General features: G+C 40.1%; 1 long non-coding RNA gene across 1 annotated transcript; it reads right to left on the bottom strand.

Annotated features, from left to right (window-relative positions):
• Positions 1–10,337: 10,337 nt before the first annotated feature.
• LOC132668435 (uncharacterized) lies at positions 10,338–15,681 on the bottom strand. Its single transcript, XR_009605574.3, has 4 exons — positions 15,399–15,681; positions 14,431–14,488; positions 12,025–12,093; positions 10,338–10,497 (listed from the first exon to the last, which is right to left on the bottom strand). It is a non-coding gene; the product is annotated as an uncharacterized LOC132668435 (long non-coding RNA).
• Between the last annotated feature and the right edge of the window lie 4,340 nt (positions 15,682–20,021).

Here is a 20,021-nt window from a genome sequence, read left to right as displayed (position 1 = left end):
AGTAAGACATTAACCACAATAATTATAAAATAGAACGATTATACTAATGTACAGTGATAAAAGCTATGTGAATGTGATCTTTCTCCGTCTCTCATTCAAAATAACTTATTGTGCTATACTCACGCTTCTCCTTCTTGTGATGGCAGGAGACAATAAAATGCTTACCTGCTGAGATGAAGCGAGGGGAAGGACGCAGGCGCTGTGACGTAGTGTTAGGCTACTACTTACCTTCTGATAATTGGTCAGAAGGAGGATCACCTGCTTCCAGATGGCAGTTGACCACGGGTGACTGAAGCTTTGGAAAGCAAAATTGCAGATAAGGGGCGACTACTGTATTTACTTTTAGGAGCACAAGCCTTGGCATAAGATGGACCTGAATTTGAATCTCCTTTCCATCAATATCTGTTGATCTTGAGTAGAACACATTCTACCCAAGATGCACTCTCTGAGCATCAATTTCCTCAACTGTAAAATGAGGTAATGATACTTTCTCATATCATCATTGCTAAGAATAAATGAGCTTAATGCATAGAAAATTTTTATCCCAATTACTGTTATCCACAAGTCTATTTTGACCGTCATAGGTCACATTGAATTCACTGCCTTTTGAAACTACTACTGTCTATCAACTAATCCTCAGGTAACAGAAGTAAATGGTTAAAGAAAGACATAACTTACCTACATGGTCGTTATGGAAGATCATAACCTAAACTCCTCAAGTTTGCCTGCATACTACGCAGACCTGAGAATACATGATAAATTACCATCCTACCAGATGATAGAAATCCAGAAGTTACACATTCATACATGCAGTAAAATGGTATGGAAGTGACAACGATACTTCGGAAAAGCTCTCTCTCTCCACCCCCAAGGTGACACAGGAAAGCTGAAAAAGAACCCTGGTGGAGTGAATCTCAAACGTGCCTGCTCATTGAAATCAACTGAGGAATGTTAAAAACGACTGCCTGTATCTCCCCCACGAACACATTCTTAACAAGTTTTTTTTTTTTTGATGTTTATATATTTTGGGGAGAGAGAGACAGAGTGTGAGCAGGGAGAGGCAGAACCCGAAGCAGGCTCTGTGCACAGAGCCCCATGCAGGGCTCATGAGATCATGACCTGAGCCAAAGTCGGACACTTAACCGACTGAGCCACCCAGGTGCCCCTCCCACTAACAGATTCTAAATTAACTGATTTGTGAGGAGGTCTGGACATCCGAACTTTTATAAGCACCTCAGCAATAAAGCTGAAGAACCACTGCCCTTTCAATTCAGAGGACCCTATGGTTCTCTTCGTTTGAAAGAGACAGTTAGCTTAAAATCTATTTTTATATGATCAGCCTTTCTACATATTCCCAGCCTGGTGGTGTCCTTTGGAAGCAGTCTTTCTCCCTAATTATTCTGGAGCTCTTTTACAAATTCTGGCACCAGCCCCTGTTCTTTCTCAGAAGTTATCTGGTCCTATAATATGGTATTTTCATGATTTATAGGAAGGAGCAACTTTCTTTCACTGGCCTCTCAGTTCCTACCCAGCACCTAGTATCCTGCAGGCACATACACCTTACTGAGTAATTATTGACCAACAGTCTAAACCCCGCCCTTGATCAGGTTTGTAATTAAGTACACAACTCAGAATTGGCATACTTACTAATTCTACAAGAACCAGAAGCAAAGTAAAATTGGGACTTACTTTCTTTACAGATTCCAAACTCAAATTGAGAAAACGTTTTCCACTACGAGATGTACGTGTTTTTGGAAGACATCTCCATTCTCTGAGTTCCAAGCATCATTTTGGAATAATTCTAAAGGTAAAATGTCACCTCCTATGAGCCTGGAGTTCTCTCTTGTCCAGGAAGACAGACTAACATCTGGGAAAAGACAAAAGCCCCGAATAGGAGTTTTGTCTCTGTATTTATTGAGCTCACAAGATATTCCTACGTGGTGAACGTGAAGAAAACAAGTTACACGTGTGAACGTGGAGAAAACAATCAGACAGTAATCATTAACTTGTAATCATTAACTTGTGTGTGTAAGAAGCAAAGGGTCTGGGGGGCAAGTGGAGTTTGTGATCTAAGTATAGTAGTATATTGGCAGCAGATGGAAAGTCGTTTCCGGCAGGTGATATAACAAGTCACTAGTGATCCCATTATAATATCTCACTAGCTAGCCTCGGGCACGTTCACCCTGTGGTGATGGCTTTCCACCCTAAGCTTTTTTCTAACCCATTTATATAAGTAGAACCTATTTCTCCACAGTGAAGTTGTGTTTTCTCTTAATGTTACGATTATATTATATCTAATTAGGAAAGACTTTGGCAGAATAAAAGCTACAACATTCATTTTGGAGAAATGAAGGAAAATAGAAAAAAATGCTACAACACTTATTTTGGAGAAATGGTAGCAGCATTTTGATTAAAATCATGAACAAGGTAAATACATTTAGTAGTCGATCCTCATTGAACATAGTTGTGGAAATTCTAGCCAATGTAATAAGCTGAAACACAAATAATAAGTATGCATAACACAAAGGTTTTCAAAATTATTACTATTTGCAAATGATGTAATTTCCATGGTGAAAACCTAAGACATAAAACTTTGTGTCTCATGATTGGACTGCTACAATGTCAATATACAAAAATAGGGGCTCCTGGATGGCTCAGTTGGTTAAGCATCCGACTCTTGTTTTTGGCTCAGGTTCATGATCTCACGGTTTGTGGGTTCGAGCCCCGCATCAGGCTCTCCGCTGACAGTAGAGAGCCCGCTTGGGATTCTTTCTCTCCCCTCTCTCTCCGCCCCTACCCAATTCATGCTCGCTCTCTCTCAAATAAACTTTAAACAAATTTTTAAATAAAAAAATAATTATACAAAAATAAATATGCTCACTGGCTATCAGCACTATTCAGCCCAAAGAATACAAAGAAGTCAATTTTCTATGACAGTTTAAAATGTAAAGTATTAAATATAATTTTAACAGGAAATGTGAAGCACTTTTGTGTTTGCTGGCTATAAAGCTGCTAAGCCATTGGGTTTCTGTCTTACCTATTTACTCCTCTCAGACCATATGAATTTAATCTTCTTGTCATGGGATTTCCAAAAACTAAATAACCCAAGGGTCTGGCACTTAAACAAGAGGAATCACTTAATGTAATGGAAAGCATAAAGATTACAGAATAAAAGGCATATGATTTGTGTAAGTAAAGATGGGCCCCAGATGTGGAGACTTGATAGACTGTCCGTGTCTCACTTGGAACCATTCCTGGGTGTTCTCTTCCTGCCACTGCTAAATATTGCTATATGTTCCAGTATCCATAACCCAAAACGCAGCCAAGTAAGAGAACTGGTATCCTGATTGCGTGGTGAATTTGAACCCATAATCTCCAATTCTAGTGACTGCATGAATTTGAGTGCAGTGTAGTGAGTGGGGCCATTCATAAGTGCACTTGCTCTCAGCTTCTTTGAAACTTATGCTGGGACTGTACTTCCCAACCCATTTGAAGCTAGGTAAGGGCATGCGACTCTCTTTGACCAATAAAATGTGAGTAGAAGTAATCATGTGTCGCCCCTGGATACAAGATCTAAGCGAGTGCACTATGCACCACCTCACCACAGAAATAAATGAAGATACATGTTGAGAAGGAGCTTCCACTAGCCTGAGTCCCTGTGCAACCGTAATGTCCAAAATCCCCAGCCAACCCAGAGTGAGGGAGAAATACTTTTTGTGTGAGTGAAGAAATAGTTTCTAATTATGTTAGGTCCCTGACATTTGGAATTTTTTGTTACCACAGCCTTATGTTACTACGGTCTGACTAGAGAAAGTCCATTTTAGGGTTTTTATAGAGCTAGAAGGAGCCACTGGCCATGAATTCATTAGCGAGTCCAAACACGGAAGGATTACTACCAATTGATGTCAATCAAGAAAAAAGAGGGTGCCCAGCTACTAGTTTGATTTTAAGCAGCATGGAAAAAATCTAACTCTGGACATCGTATTGTCACAATGTCATCAAAATCAAATGGGACGGGAACTATTAAGATGAAAGTATTACTTAGTGATCTGAGCATTGTACAAAAATAACTGACTTTTTTCCCTTATTCTTTGGCTGATATATCACCTCTGTATTTCTTTGGATTGACAGACAGTTTCCTCTTGAAAAACTGCGGCTCATTTGCCCTTCTGGAGTAGCTAGGTGAGAGGTTTGTCACACAGGGAGACGCAAATGGCAAAGAGACACTGGAGAGCAGGAGACAAGGAAAAAGGAGGAGGAAATATAAGGGAAATATAAGGGAAAAGCGAGCATGAATTTTTCTGGAGGAACAAAGAATGATTTCAATTTAATAAAAATGGAAAAATAGGGACAAAACAAGAGGCAAGACCGAATAAATGGGGGCAAGGAAAAGATAAAAGCATAAAAAGATGATTAAGAAGAAAACGAGCTAAATGAGAAAAAAAATGTTTTTTTTAAATTATGGAATGCTTGCATGGTTTTCTAAGTCCCCCAAAGATTTTTTTTTCTAATGAGATGAATACAACTGATATAATGCTATTCATAAATAACCAGATCACCTTCTGCAGCACAAATTGCATTTTCAGCTGACTAGTTTATAATAAATAAATATTCACCAAAGTGCACGATTCTTTAGATTGGGTCATTTAGAAACTTCCATTCCATTAAAAGTAAGTTTTATTTCCTTGACAAAGGCCACTAGCTGAAACGTCAATTGCCTGTCCTAAGGGATGGCACCTGTAAGTAAAATAAACATATTTTTAATGGAATAGATGGTCAAAGTGACCTTATCTCAAGATAGCATGCACTTTGGTGAATATTTATTGTTGAATTAAAGAGATCCTGGTACAAAAGGACAGTAGTTCCTTTTCATTACCTTTCCTTGTTATATAAAGACAAAAAATTTTTTAAATGCTGAAATTGCTTTCAGAATTTACCAATCATTGACTGAAACACCACACACATAATAAACACCATGAATAATTTGAAATAAATCTGCCAGTTCAGATTATAAATATGAATATGATGCTAAAATTAATCGTACATCCTTCCAACCAAAAATTCTTTTTCCATTTATCACTGATACCTTTATTTGTTCCTCTACAACATTTAATTGGTTTGCAATATATTTTCAAACAGTAACAACTAAAATCTAAGGTTATTACTGATGTGAAACTGAAATGTCAAGCTACATTTTTTTAATTAAGAATAAATTTAGAGATATGCTGTATTTTTAAGTTCTTAAGTCGGCAAACAAGTCTATACTTACATTGGACCTAGGTGGAATGTTTCAACTGATGCCAGATGAAGATAGAGTAGTTCATTCAAGTGAGTGAAAATTTACCAAATCCCCACTGAAAAAAAACTGCCAGACATATTCCAAGATGTTTTTGGATGTGTTGAAGTCGATTTGCAAAATCTAGTACTTTCCAATTGGGAAGGATCCTTTGAAATTGTGTGACTAATGTCCTTTATTTTCAAGATTAATATATTAAGTCCCAGAAAGTTCAAAAGTCTTCACAAGATTCATACCCTGTAATATTTGTAGAACTGGAACTACAGCCTTGATTTTTTTGTTGAGGAAAAAAACAAGGTTCTCCCTTCAAGTTCTGTGCCACTCTGTCTGAATCACAACCATTGCCATCAATTTTCCTACTTCATGCCCCACATTACACAAAAAGACTTCCTGTCTAACCTATGTGGAAATTACCTATTGCTACTTTTAAAAATCATACCAAAACTTAATGTCTTAAAAGAACAATATTTAGGGTCCATTGAGCGTCTGACTTTGACTCAGGTCATGATCTCAGAGCTCGTGAGTTCAAGCCCCGCATCAGGCTCTGTGCTGACAGCTCAGAGCCTGGAGCCTGCTTTGGATTCTGTGTCCTTCTCTTGCTCCTTCCCTCCCCTGCTCACCCACTCTCCCTCCCTCCCTCTCTCTGTTTCAAGAATAAACAAAACATCTTTTAAAAAAATTTTTTAGGGGTGCCTGGGTGGCTCAGTTGGTTAAGCATCCGACTTTGGCTCAGGTCATGATCTCGCGGTTTGTGGGTTCGAGCCCCGCGTCGGGCTCTGTGCTGACAGCTCAGAGCCTGGAGCCTGCTTCAGATTCTGTGTCTCCCTCTCTCTCTGCCCCCTCCCCCACTCACACTCTGTCTCTCTCTCCTTCAAAAATAAATAAATTTAAAAAAAATTTTTTTTTAAAAGAACAATATTATCTCTCAGAAATTTGGGAACAGCTCAGCTGGGGGATTCTGGCTCTGGGTATCATGTGAGGTTCAATCAAATGTGAGCTGGAGCCAGGTGACCCACCTCCCACAACTACTCTCCTCTCAGGGCTGGCAGGTTGCTGCTGGCTGTTGCCCAGAACCTCAGTTCCTCTGTGCAGAGGCCTGTTCACAGAGTGGCTGAGAATGAGAAATCAAGAGACCAAAGCCGAAGCTTCATTTCCTCTTGTAGCCTAGCCTCAGAAGAAGTACTGTCTCTTTCACCGTATTCTATTTGTCACACAGGACCAATCCTAACATGAGAGGTAAAGATTACACTCAGGCATGAAGACCAAGAGGCAAGGAGGATTGGAAACAAAGTTAGGGTCTGACAACCACTGTCTGCCCAGGTCTTCAGTGACTGATGTCACTCCCACATGCAAAATATATGCATCCAACTGAAAGGGCAACAAAATCCGTAATCTAGTATAGCAAAGAGTTCTTCTCAATCTTAAGACCTGTGAACTAGAGAAGACATCCACCTGGATATGTGTGCATACACACACACACACACACACACACACACACACACACACCATCAATGGTGGGGGAGAAATGAGATGACCAGTGTAGATCCGTTCAAAAAAAAAAGAAAACGGGAGATACATAGGAATCACTGGTTGTTAAAAAATTGTAAAATGCAGGCAGTCATGTGTTGGCAGTTTCTTGGTTAGGCCTGGGCTATTCTCTAGGAAAGGCCTTTCCTATTCTCTAGGAAAGATCTTCACAGCTCTTGTCTCTGCCTTCTGGGCTCTTTACCCCACTCTCTGTCACATGGCCCTTGTTTTCCCATCACAAATGGCCAGTGTGTTTAGATGAATAATTTTCTCAGCTTGTTTCATGCCTATAGCAGTTCAGAGGTCCAAAGGCCTCTTTTCATTTTGTATTATGTGTCCCTTTTAATTCAAGGAGACAGTGTTTACCAGAGTATAAATCTCGTTAAAACCTATGGGCATCCTATGAAGCTACTGGCTTCCTTCCCTTAGACAAAATCCACACCCACACACTAAGTTCGTCTCTACCTTGAGGTTCTTGGAAACCTCCTGTAGCCCAACACCCTTGATACTTATAAGAGCCCTCTAGTTTAATAACAGGATCCATGAAATACATCTGTGAGATTCTTAAAGGAACCTATTTCTGTTTGAGGTACCACTTCATTTGTTTATTTTTTTTTTACTAAGTCCTCAGTGTATTCGAATGCTTTATTTATTTATTTATTCATTTATTCATTTATTCATTTAACGTTTTATTTATCTTTAAGAGAGAGAGAGAGAGAGAGGAGGGACAGAGAAAGAGGGAGACACAGAATCCAAAACAGGCTTCAGGGTCTGAGCTGTCAGCACCGAACCTAATGCAGGGCTTGAACTCACAAACTGCGAGATCATGACCTGAGCTGAAGTCGGACACTTAACCCACTGAGCCACCCAGGTGCCCCTTGAGGCACCACTTTAAATCTATTTGAGGTTATAATAGAGTTTTTCAGTCTTACCCTCGGTTGCATCTTCAGACAAGGAGTTCTCAAAGTGTGGTCCAAGGACATGTGGGGGGGGGGGTGCCTCAAGACACTCAGAGAGCCCACTAAGTCAAAACTGTTTTCATAGTAATATGACATAATTTTATTTTTCAGTCTTATTATCTTACTATCTTCTACATGTAGAATTTTCCAGAGGCTGTGATATCTGCCAGCTGCCTTCTATCATGTTAAATGTTACAGAAATGTGTAAACATGTAAAACAATGACACTCTTCTATTTTGTTTTGAAAAATGCATTTTTGAATAAAAACATATTTGGTTATCATATAATGTGTGTTATTGTTTCAAATTAGATTTTAATTCTAAAATCACATATCACACACATAAAAAAAGCATCTCAGGGTCCTCAGTCATTGTAACAGGTGTAAAGGGCCCTAAGAATGAAAAGTTGGAGAAATAACCACTTTTGATTGTTTTGTTTACAAAAGAGCATATCTGTTCAATGTATTGCTTACATCTATTATAAAATCTCTCTGCAAAGAGCACAAACAACAGCAGCAAAAAATAATTAGACAAAAGAGGGGCATCTGGGTGGCTCAGTCAGTTAAGCAGCTGACATTGGCTCAGGTCATGATCTCACTGTTCATGAGTTCGAGCCCTGTGACGGGCTCTGCGCTGACAGCTCGGAGCCTGGGGCCTGCCTCGGATTCTGGTCTCCCTCTCTCTCTCTGCCCCTCCCCCACTCACACTGTGTGTTTCTCTCAAAAATAAGTAAACACTTAAAAAAATAAAAAAACTAATAATCAGACAAAAGAAACACAACATGTCCTGTGGAAAATCACGTGACAGACTGCCTGACTTAAAGATGAGTAGGACTCTGGAAGGTTCTTTGGTAAGATAATTGTCTCCAGCATTCAAAATTATATTTTTTCTATAGAGACAACATGTAGACCATAAAGACCCAGTGATGAGTCTCTCACATTGGACCCAACCGACAATAGGCAGTTCCTATCTGATGATCTTCTCTTCTTTTGGCTGAGGAAGCAAGATCTCACGTGGTTACAACAAATATGGATAGACCTTCATACACAAGCCCAGACAACTAATCAGGTTAGAAGGAGTCGGTGCAATGCAAACCTATTCATCCTGTCTATGCTGTAGGAAACATTTTACTGGGATAGTTGAACTAGTAGTTCAAACCCTCTTAATATCTGAATCAGAACAATTCACGGTTTAGTCTTCTCAACCTAGCCAAAAGCCAACAAAAAACTTAACCAGACTTTGTTATTAATACGATATCATATGCTGTTTTAAAGTTCTGAAAAGAAGTCTTTCCAAAGAAAGACTTTTTTTTTTGTTAGTGCTTAAGGTTTAAAATCAGATATTAAATAAAGTTGATTCTCAAGTAAGATTTCAATACTGTTAGGTGAAACATTGACTATCTTAGCTTCCAGATCATTTTGTGCATTCAAGAAATGTCTGTCACTTCACTTTAGTCCCATGCTCAATCATTTAGAACAAAACACAACACAACAAAAATCCCAATCCATTCTGCCAGCTCAACAAAAGGCTTTGTGTGGGTGTGTGTTAGAAAGTAATTATGAGGTTTTTATTTCACTAATTATTCTTCAGCCTTTGAAATGTCAGTGTAGGTCAAAGTAGCAGCCAATGTTTTGAACCAGATCTGAATTCAAATAAGGAGGCTACTGCAGGAAGGACAAGGAAAAGAGTCAACAGTAAAGTAATTTGATGTTATGAGCGACGGAGAATGAGACTCGAGGTCACAGGAATTTAAAGTTTCCAACCAGAGCACCTCAAAAACCCCAAAGTGTCATGTAAAATTTATATTATAGATATGACATGATTGAAAATGCTTCCATATCCACACTGCAATGATGTTCTAAAGAGTTATAAGTTGAGACTTATGAGTTTATATTCAAATTTTTAAAAATTACAAAATCATATAGAGCTTTTTTCTTCTAAGTAGCCATTTTGAGAGCTTATAAACTCATGCCAAATATTATATAACTACTTCAAATATTTTCCTTAATTCTCCTTTAATAACTATTTTTAAGCTGGGGCACCTGGGGGGCTCAGTCGGTTGAGCGTCCAACTTCGGCTCAGGTCATGATCTCACAGTTCATGAGTTCGAGCCCCGCGTCGGGCTCTGTGCTGACAGCTCAGAGCCTGGAGCCTGCTTCAGATTCTGTGTCTCCCTCTCTCTCTGCCCCATCCCCACTCATGCTCTGTCTCTCTCTGTCTTAAAAAATAAATTAAAAAAACATTTAAAAAATTTAAATATTTTTAAGCTGATTTTATGAATTGAGGTTGGATCTCATTATCTTATAACAAAATTTCATTTTCCAAATATTAAATTGTGGCACTTCCTAACTTCAACAGAAACTAAGCACATCCTCTGAGAACATGAGTAAGGCAGGCAAATTGTTCCTTATAATAACTAATATGCATGAACATGCTGATTTTTTGCTAATAAATGATCTCAGGAAGGTTAGTAGACTTAGGTGTAGTGCTGATTTCCCTGACCCCAAGTCCTCAGGACCAGCTAAGTTTACACAATGAAAGCAGACCAGATTGGAGTAAAGTGATTCCATTCATTTCAGTCATGCTCATGACTGATACCCAGTGTCATGACCAAATTGATCACACAATGGTCTCCATCAATCTTTGCAACAGTAGAATTGAGCAGATTAGTTGTGCTGTGGCCTGTTCATTTTCCCTTCTATAGATACAGCTCAATCTGAGAGGAAAAAGAAGAGCAAGTTAATTGAGGATAGAGAGTTCACTTTGATGGCTTATGAACATCACCCCAGCTTTACTCTTTGTTCCCATATTTTGATGTCTGGTGGGTCTAATGTGTCCTAGCCTCTTGCTTCTTCATGTGTGGTCCCCAGACCTGCAACCTTGGCATTACTTCAAGCCCCTTCCCAGACCTAGTAACAGAGCCTGCTCTTAAGAAGACCTCCTTCCACCACAGTGATTTCTCTACACTTTAAATATAAGAAGCATTGGTCTGCTTCTAGCTACTTTGAGAGTTAATTGATTTCTCAATATTAAGCAAACGCATCATTTACAAGAAGATCTGAGATTGTCTATATGGCTGGAGACCAGGAAGGATGCTTAAGGAAAATATACCAAGAGACTAAACGAAGAGTTCAGAAAAATCTCTCCAAAACTGACCCACAGCATCACCGTCACTAGAATCTGAACTGCTTCTGGAACAGCAACACTCTCTGCAGCTTACTCTGACTTGCTTAGTTCCTGACACTCAAGCCCAGCACTGTCCAACAGAAATGTAATCTGAGCCACAAAATGAGCCGCAGACGTAATTTTAAGTTTTCTACCAGCCACATTAAAGAGATCAAAATAAGCAGGTAAAATTAATAATATATTTTAGGATGCCTGGGTGGCTCTGTCGATTAAGCACTGAAACTCTTGGTTTCAGCGCAGGTCATGATCTCACAGTTTGTGAGATCGAGCCCCAGGTCGGGCTCTGCACTGACAGTGTGGATCCTGCTTAAGATTCTCTCTCTCCCTCTCTCTCTCTCTCTGCCCCTCCCTTCCTCATGCTTTCTCTCTCAGGATAAATAAATAAACTGTTAAAAAAATAATAATAATAATACATTTTATTTAATCCACTATATACAAAATACCAATCAACATTTAATCAATATTAATGAGGTAGTTTACATTTTTGTACTAAGCCTTCAAAATTTGGTGTGTACTTAACACTTACAGCATATCTCAGGACTAGACATTTCCAATGCTCAATGGACACATTTAGCAGTGGTTACTATATTGAATAGGATGGTTCTAGCCCCAAAACCACAATTGTAACTTAGTCCGTCCTCCCTACATCGTATGGGTAGTATTTCAGAGCCCATACTTTTTTAATTGCTTGTAATCTGGTGCATGATTTAGAGATTTCTATTATGTCTCAATTTGTTGTGCATGTGTGTGTGTGTGTGTGTGTGTGAGAGAGAGAGAGAGAGAGAGAGAGAGAGACAGTGAGAGAGAAAGAGAAGGAGGAAGAGAGAGAGAAGGAGAAAAAGAGAGAAAGAAAGACTTATTTTTGTCCAATTGGAAGCATGCCCAAGTAATGCGCTATGGCTTTTCTAAGATATTAACTCTTCCCAGTGAGTTCTGCTCCTTTCTAGCTTACTAGATTCAGTTGTAATCTAGGTTAGTAAATTAGGTTAATAAATACTTTCTCTAAAGATGTTCTCCTTGCTTATCCCCAGACAACTCAGTATAAGGAGAACTCAACTTTTCCAGGCATCCCATTGTAGATTTGGTAGCACGGAAGCTGGGCTTGTCCAACTCTCAATCTCTTTATCTGTCAAAAGGGAAAATAATGGAGTTTCCGATGCAAAGATTAGTTGCGGCAATGCACAGACTCTCCAGTGCTGGCACACGCTAGAGGTTCGATAAGTGCTATTTATCATCATTTTTAATCCCCCTTGAACCTCAATAATAGCCAAGGAACTAAAGATAATAAGGTGACCTGGGATTGTAAGAAGAATGATAAACTCTCATGTCAGAGCCACCACCTACCTTCCAACACTAAACCAGTGCCTCCTGTTCTAGGTTTTTGTTTTAACTACTGCTCTTTGGTGGTACTAATTTTTGTGTTAGTCAAAATACTGTAGGTTCAGCAGTGGTTAACAAATAAATAAATCAATAAAAGTGCCATCTCAAGGGTTTAATACAACAAAGGCTCAATTTTCATTCAAGTCACAGCCTGATATGTGTCAGGTGGCTTTCTCGGGTGATGGCCCTCCAGTTGGGGACTCAGAGATCTAGTCTATTTCCATATTGTTTGGCTGACCTCTTAAACACCTTGGCCCCCAAGATTTCTGAAAAAGGGACACACACACCATGGATAACTGAGAAAGGTTTATGAACAGGCCCAGAAATGGCTTGCATTTCTGTCCATAGTCCATTGACCAAAACATAATCAAATAACCACAACCTAACTGTACGTCTTCCTCTATGATCAGAAAGGCACCTATGAAACAGAATTTGGAAAACACACGACACTGTTTTTGACACAGGTTGGTATTTTGCGCATTTGGAGCACAGAATGCAATATTTTAAAAAAAGCAGTCCTCCCAAATGTCAGGGTGCATATGGTGGGTTAGGCATGGGATGGAAGGAAATGATTCAAAGACATACGGAAGGAGAAAAAAATGACAGCCCTGGCTTGTATGTATATAACAGTCAAGATGCGAAATCAAGGAAAAAATGCAAATTTATCTTCATTTAATAATGTCTGATGTTTATTTAGCACAGTACAGTTCTAAAAGTTAGACGGTACTTTTAAATTTCTATAAATTATCGTACTCCATCCACAGAGCCTTGCAACATAGGTGGTGCTTTTTCCATTTTACAGATGAGTATGAGCTGAGTAAGGGCAGGTTCGGTGACTGCCATCCAAGGGGTCTAAAGCCAAGGACAGCCTTCTGCCTGAGTGCCACAGGGCCCTAGAATCCAGTCTCTCATCCAGGCCAAAACCCCTCCCAATGCAGTGGCAGATGTTCCCCAGACTCTGAGTAAACACCAGTGAAACAAGTTCGCTGTGTCATAAGGCTTCTTTTCCACTCTCAGACAGTGCCAGCTACTTAGTTTGACATTGATTATTCCTTATTCTGCTTTGGCGACTATAGAAAAGACTAACCTTTTTTTTTTTTACATCATAATTTAATAGTTGGAGACAATTATACCTGTTCCCCACCCTGAATTCTTTTACAACCTATCTTTTCAAAGTTTCCTCAATGACACTACCAACTTTTATTGCCATATCCTATTCTGGTTCGTTAACATCCCTTTTAAATATAAATTCTTTTAATGTTTATTTATTTTTGGGAGAGAGAGTGCAAGTGGGGAAGAGGCAAAGAGAGAGGGAGACACAGAATCCGAAGCAGGCTCCAAGCTCTGAGCTGTCAGCACAGAGCCCCACGCGGGGCTCGAACGCACAAACTGTGAGATCATGACCTGAGCCAAAGTCGGATGCTCAACTGACTGAGCCACCCAGGCGCCCCTAATGTTTATATTTGAGAGAGAGAGAGAGAGAGAGAGAGCGCACGGGGGAGGAGCAGAGACAGAGGGAGACACAGTCTGAAACAGGTTCCAGGTTTCAAGCTGTCAGCACAGAGCCTAACACAGGACTCGAACTCACAAACTGCGAGATCATGACCTGAGCTTAACCGACTGAGCCCCCCAGGTGCCCCAAATGTCAACATCCCTTTCAAAGCTTAACACCCACAGTTAAAATCAGCATTGCATACGTGATCTGAGGTTGCTATCTTTCTTCAGCAAGGGGAATGGGATGCACGGCACACCCTGCCCTTCATGCCTCCTATTCTGAATGACTCTCTCTTACTGCTATACCCTGCTCCTTTGAACCGACCACCTCCCTGAGGGGTTCCATATATTGTGAACTGCCTGATAATTTCAAGTAGAAATCTACAAATGGGTTCCTCTGTGGTAATCTTCAACCCTGAAAAATATCTAAAACACTCAATAGTCACCGATATTTGCTTGAAAACATTTTACCAGATAGTCTTTACTGCACTCTGCCTTGTAAGTTATAGGAAAGCGTGAAAGGTAATAGAAATGCTTATACATTTCACTTTACTTTTTTCATTTTCATTTTATTTTATTTTACACTTACTATGGGCCAGAGTCTGTGAGGTTAGAATGGAAGACAAATCAATCATGGTGCCGAGAGTCTAGTAGGAAAGACAGACATTGCTCAAATACTCATGTAAGTAAATGTAAAGTCACAAATATAGTTCTTTGAAGGAAAAGACCAAGTACTTTGAGAAAGCACAAAATGGACCAGTTCTAAATTGTGGAGTAATCTCTTAAAAGGTAGAGATTTACGATCTGAGTAATGACTAAAAAGTTGAACCTGGATGGTTGGTTCGCAAATCTCATGCTCTATCCATTATACATTCTGCCTTGCTAATGGAAAGTGAAGAGACATCCCGGAAAAACCTGTCACATAATGGGATTTCTAGCACATGTATTTCTAATGATAAATAAGGGACCAAACAATTCATGTTTACCCTTTGAGAAAAAAATCCAACAGAGATTATTTTTAAAAGAAACCTACATGCTGCGGCACCTGGGTGGCTCAGTCAGTTAAGCGTTCAACTTCGGCTCAGGTCATGATCTCACAGTTTGTGGGTTTGAGCCCCACGTCGGGCTCTGTGCTGATAGCTCAGAGCCTGGAGCCTGCTTTGGATTCTGTGTCTCCCTCTCTCTCTGCCCCTCCCCTGCTTGTTCTCTCTCTCTCTCTCTCTCTCTCTCTCTCTCTCTCTCTCTCTCAAAAGTAAACATTAAAAAAATTAAAAAGAAAAGAAAAGAAACCTGCATGCTGAGAAATCAGGATGGTGCAAAGGGCTGGACAGGAGAGGTAACACAACTTGGAACATTGTTTGGAAAGGCTTCCAACAGTCTGGGTAATTATTAGGACATGGAAAACACCAAAGATGAGATTTGAAGATGCAAGATATGGAAGACATGTGCAATGCCTCAGAGGAAGGAAAGAGAAAGGATATATCCTGACCCTCAGCTCCCAGAAGGAATACACACACCTTAGGATAGGGTTGATCTGCACATGAGAAACTTACTCGCCTTTTTCATTACAAGAAACCAGATGTAATGGACTTGGGAACGCCAATGGCAATGTGGAGTCCACCTCACGATATGAGTTCTTCTGTCCTCCCCAGATCAGATCTTTATGTCACATTACTTCTGTCTGAGTAAAGTGAGTTTCTCAAATGCAGCTTTTTCCAGTTAAAGAAATAAGGGGAATGGTTTTCCAATGTGCTTTAATGTTTTCAAGAAAAAATTGGATTTATGCCTTGTAGAAAACACATTGGTTCGCTGCTTCTGAAAGGTCTTCCCTTGACTTAACATAGAGCTTGGAGCATGTTAACATTCTAGAGACTTTAGAATAAACATAAACTTCTCTAATGAAAGTTTATACTTGATCTCTTTCTCAGCTGGCATTTTTTTTTTTTACAAAGCAAAATAATAAAATTCAAATCTGCTGTTGTTCAACCATTCTGGATTTTCCAAGAGCCGTGTTAATAAGTAAGTACTTTAAATGGAACTGATAACAACATGTAAGTCTCTTAAAGATAGTAGAAACCTCAGAAAGGTGTCTCATATACAGTTTAGCTATGAAATTGGGTTGCTACAAAGCAAGCTATTTCCCACCTTGAAATTCTAGCCATTCTCCACATTATTTTTCAAAGTCTGAGGGCAATTCAATTTTACATGGCATTTTCAATGGGATTTTAAAATGTACTTCTGGAGTAAAAATATTTCTGTATCATAAAATCATTATATAGCATTTTCTTTTCTGTCCTTTAGTATCTGGATTTATTTCTCTTTTTCTCAATTCCTAGATTAGGCAGAATCTCTATCTTTTCTATCAAGGACATTTCAACAAGATATAGATTTCAGGATTATTTGGTCTATGGTCCTAAAAATGCAAAGAGCTCTGTTTTAATGTATTTGATTTTCTTTAGAGTCAACATTCCTTCTTGCATTTAAATGTGATGATGTAAATCAGAGCTGACACGATGAGCTCTGTCTGCAGCTTTTGCTTGGTCCCAGCATTTATGCACCTCCTGTGCAGATTCCAGCACATTCTACATTGTTTATCCTAATCACTATTACACCAAGTGAATAAACACGGTTATAGTTTACATGTAAAGCAGCTTCTGCAGAGAAAAGATACATGATGATTCATGATAACAGGGAAACCACAAAACCCCAGATGTTCAGATAGGGTTTATAATGGAGTTGTGTGTTATGTTCAATTTTATGCAGAAAAATGAACAACCTTTAAACTGCACACAAAACGGTTCACATGACATCATTTTAGAGACCAGCAGTGTCTTTCAAAGTCCAATAGTTTGTCCTCCAGCTCCGGAACGGAACCACTGTTTCTTTCGTTAAACACCGAATGGAGTTGTTAGCTCGCATATTAGGTCTGTGTTGCATGAACAATATGCATCTTTGAATACCTGCCTTACACTCAGCCCCGTGAGATGCTCCCACTCGGGAAGACTTCCGGGAACAGCAGGTTCTCCCTTCCTGGCTCATCTGTACTCTGAAGTGCACGCTTTCTTCACAGCATATGCTCCTGGAGTGGAAAAGCAATGGAATCGGTCTGCCTCTGCCGGCACTGAATTCACCTTTTCATTCCCTTTGCCCTCCCTTCCTCTGACCTCCCGACTCCCCTTTCCTCTTCTTTGCCTCCCTCTCCATCCTTATACCCTGACCCTTTTCCCTCTGTCTTTTATGTAGAAAGTGTAAAATTGAATGTTTATACAAAGATTATGTAATGCATTTCCATTGTGCTTCTGGGAGATGTGCTTTGTCAGGCCAATATTACTATGCAGCTCACAGAACCACAGACATTTTTTCCCCCCGCTAGGAGAGAATTAGAGATAACCCCGTGAAGTGGTTTCCAAATTATATTTTAGCAGTGGCATCTCAGGTTTAAAGGCAATTCTACATGTGATCACAATACATAAAATGGGTGAAGGTAGAGCTTCTCTTTGAAACAAAGAAGTAAGGAGCGCACAGAGGCCCTCCTCCTCATCCCCCTCTTGCCTTCAAGGATCCCCAGTCTCCTCAGGAAACAACTGAAAAGCCTTGATATCATGCTATCTCCTATCTGAGGACCAGAAAGATCAAATACTTTATCCCAGGTAACATACCTTTTGAGTTACAAGGACACAAGCACAACCCAGTTTTCTGTAGCTGGGAATTATAGGTGATTTTGCTCTTATGTTAATAAAATGGGAATTCAGAGCTGATGAAAACACAGAATGACCTCAAGTGAAAAATGGAGTTGTTATGTAACTTTAATAAACATTTATTTAACATTTATACCGTGCTAGGCAACGAACGGGTATTACAAATGTAAAAAGAAAAATTCATTCCTTCAAGATGCTTAGAGCCCAATGGCTGGAAAGATGCATAAAACAAAACAACAACAACCTCAGAGTTTCAGAAGAACAATATACAGAAAGAGCCTTGAATCTTCTCTGTGGAGTGATGGAAACTTGACAGGCAAGGTAGAGTTTTATCGGGGACATGGAAGACAGGAGCCGGCCAAGAAAAGGACATTTAGGCAAAGGATCCAGCATGTATGAAGGCATGGAGGAAGAAAAGGGGATGGCTTCATCCAGGGACTGTAAGCAGCTTGGTGGAGCATCTAACTTGGGAGGGGAGTGTTGGGCAATGAGGTTGGAAAAGCAGAAAGAACCAAATACCTGTTTACCTTATAAGAAACTGGGGAGAAGAAGATATAAGATTTCTGAGCAGGGAAAAATGATATGCAAGTTAGGAGGATGCAAATCAGGGCTGTGACAGTGAAGGTGACAATGAGATACAGAGTCAAGAGGACTCACAGTGGATGATGAGTGAGAGTAAAAGATAAGATAGGGCCAGATTTCCAGTGTGAGCAGTTGGGTAGATGGTTGTCAATCTCTGGACAGAGAATATAGAAAGGAGATCACATTTTAGGCTCAGAGAAAATGACAATTATTTTGGTTTTGAACATAATGAGTTAGAGGACAAGATTTGGGGTCCTGATGAAAAAGTCTCATGCTTTTAGATAAAATGCTAAGAAGAAAGTCAAAGATTTTTAAAGGGGGATGGGGGAGACCAGTGGACAATGCCAATTTATATGTAGTAACTAAATCCTTGAAGAAGGTTTCTCCAGAAGACCATAATTATGAAAAAGATAAGAGAACAGAAGAAAGAACCCTCAAGGACTCCCAACATTGAAGTGATAGGTATACAATGAACGTCCCACAATGAGGCTGAGAAGGGGCCACTAGAAGTTTAAGAGAACCATCCTAGCAAGAAAACTTTCATGGAAACCAAACCAAATGAGGAAAGAAAATCATGGGACAGAGAGTGGCCAACGGTGATCAATTCTATAGGGAAGCCAAGTCAGATGAGAACTGAACATGGCTGGCTGTATTTGGCTACAAGGATGTTGTCTGCGGTCTTTGCTGGGCAGTTTAGCAGAGTGACAGGGACAGAGGCTGAAGTCTAGCGTTCATCGTCTGAGAAACAAACGTAAAGTGAGAAGCAGGGATTTCCATTGTAGGTTGTTGTTTCAAGAAACGTTCCTATGAAGGGAAGGGGAAATATGGGGTTTTGTACAAGGAAAATGGGAAGTAAATTAATTTCCTTTATGAGAGAAACTCAAGAGATATCAATGGAGCTGGCGAGTTTGAAGATCCAAGAGAGGGAGAAATGGCAGAAGGAGAACTGCCCCCAAGGAACTGCGAGAGGACTCCCGGACCCTGGAGGCAGTAATAGCCCTGAACAGGTAGAAGATGGGTACAAGAGGAGATGTTTCTAAATAGTGGAGTAGAAGGGGTGCCTGGGTGGCTCAGTCCATTAAGCTTCCAACTTCAGCTCAGGTCATGATCTCATGGTTGGTGGGTTCAAGCCCCGCGTCAGGCTCTGCGCTGACAGCTCAGAGACTGGAGCCTGCTTCTCATTCTGTGTCTCTGTCTCTCTCTCTGCCCCTCCCCCACTCACACTCTGTCTCTCTGTGTCTCTTGAAAATAAATGTTAAAAAAAATTTTTTTTAGAAGAATAGTGGAGTAGAATCCAAGTGCTTTCCGCAGAAAGCTAAATGCTGGAAGCGAGTGAGAAGGTAGCCAGGACAGAGTTTGGAGATAGAGGGAAGTTTGGGAGAGTCCCTGAATACAATGGCTGAGGGCAAGAAATGCACTGAGAGGGACGTGCACAAAAATTGCCCATTAATGTTGAAATATAACTGAGCTTAGAGACATGAGTTTCCGATTCCAGTCTAGTTCTCGGCAGATGTCCATTCTGAATCCTCGCCCTAGGGGTTGGGAAATGTGGCGACGGTATTATGAGATGCAGTTACATTAGGCCCACGTGTCAAGGGGACACTGGAGCACGTAAGAAGGAAAATGTGCATTCTGAAAACTTTCAAAGTTATCGAGAGGCTCAACATCCCGTGTGTAGATTTAATCAGCTTCCCTAAATTCCATCCCATCTTCCCATGCCCTTCGGGCAGAGACACGCTACATTTTTCCTCTTGCTACAAGCAACATACCCCCTACTACTTTGTGTTCACTTTCAACTTCACTTTCCACTTCTCGGTGTCATTAGAATGGGCAACAGCAATGGGCGACCCTTCTGTCTGCCGGATGATTGTGTCTACAGGGGCCATTTGCAGTCCATCAG

Source organism: Panthera onca, chromosome B3 (assembly GCF_046562875.1).
Source record: "Panthera onca isolate mPanOnc1 chromosome B3, mPanOnc1 haplotype 2, whole genome shotgun sequence".
Classification (NCBI taxonomy): domain Eukaryota; kingdom Metazoa; phylum Chordata; class Mammalia; order Carnivora; family Felidae; genus Panthera; species Panthera onca.
The sequence above is the reverse complement of the archived record's forward strand: the minus strand, read 5'-3'. Positions and strand labels throughout refer to the sequence as shown.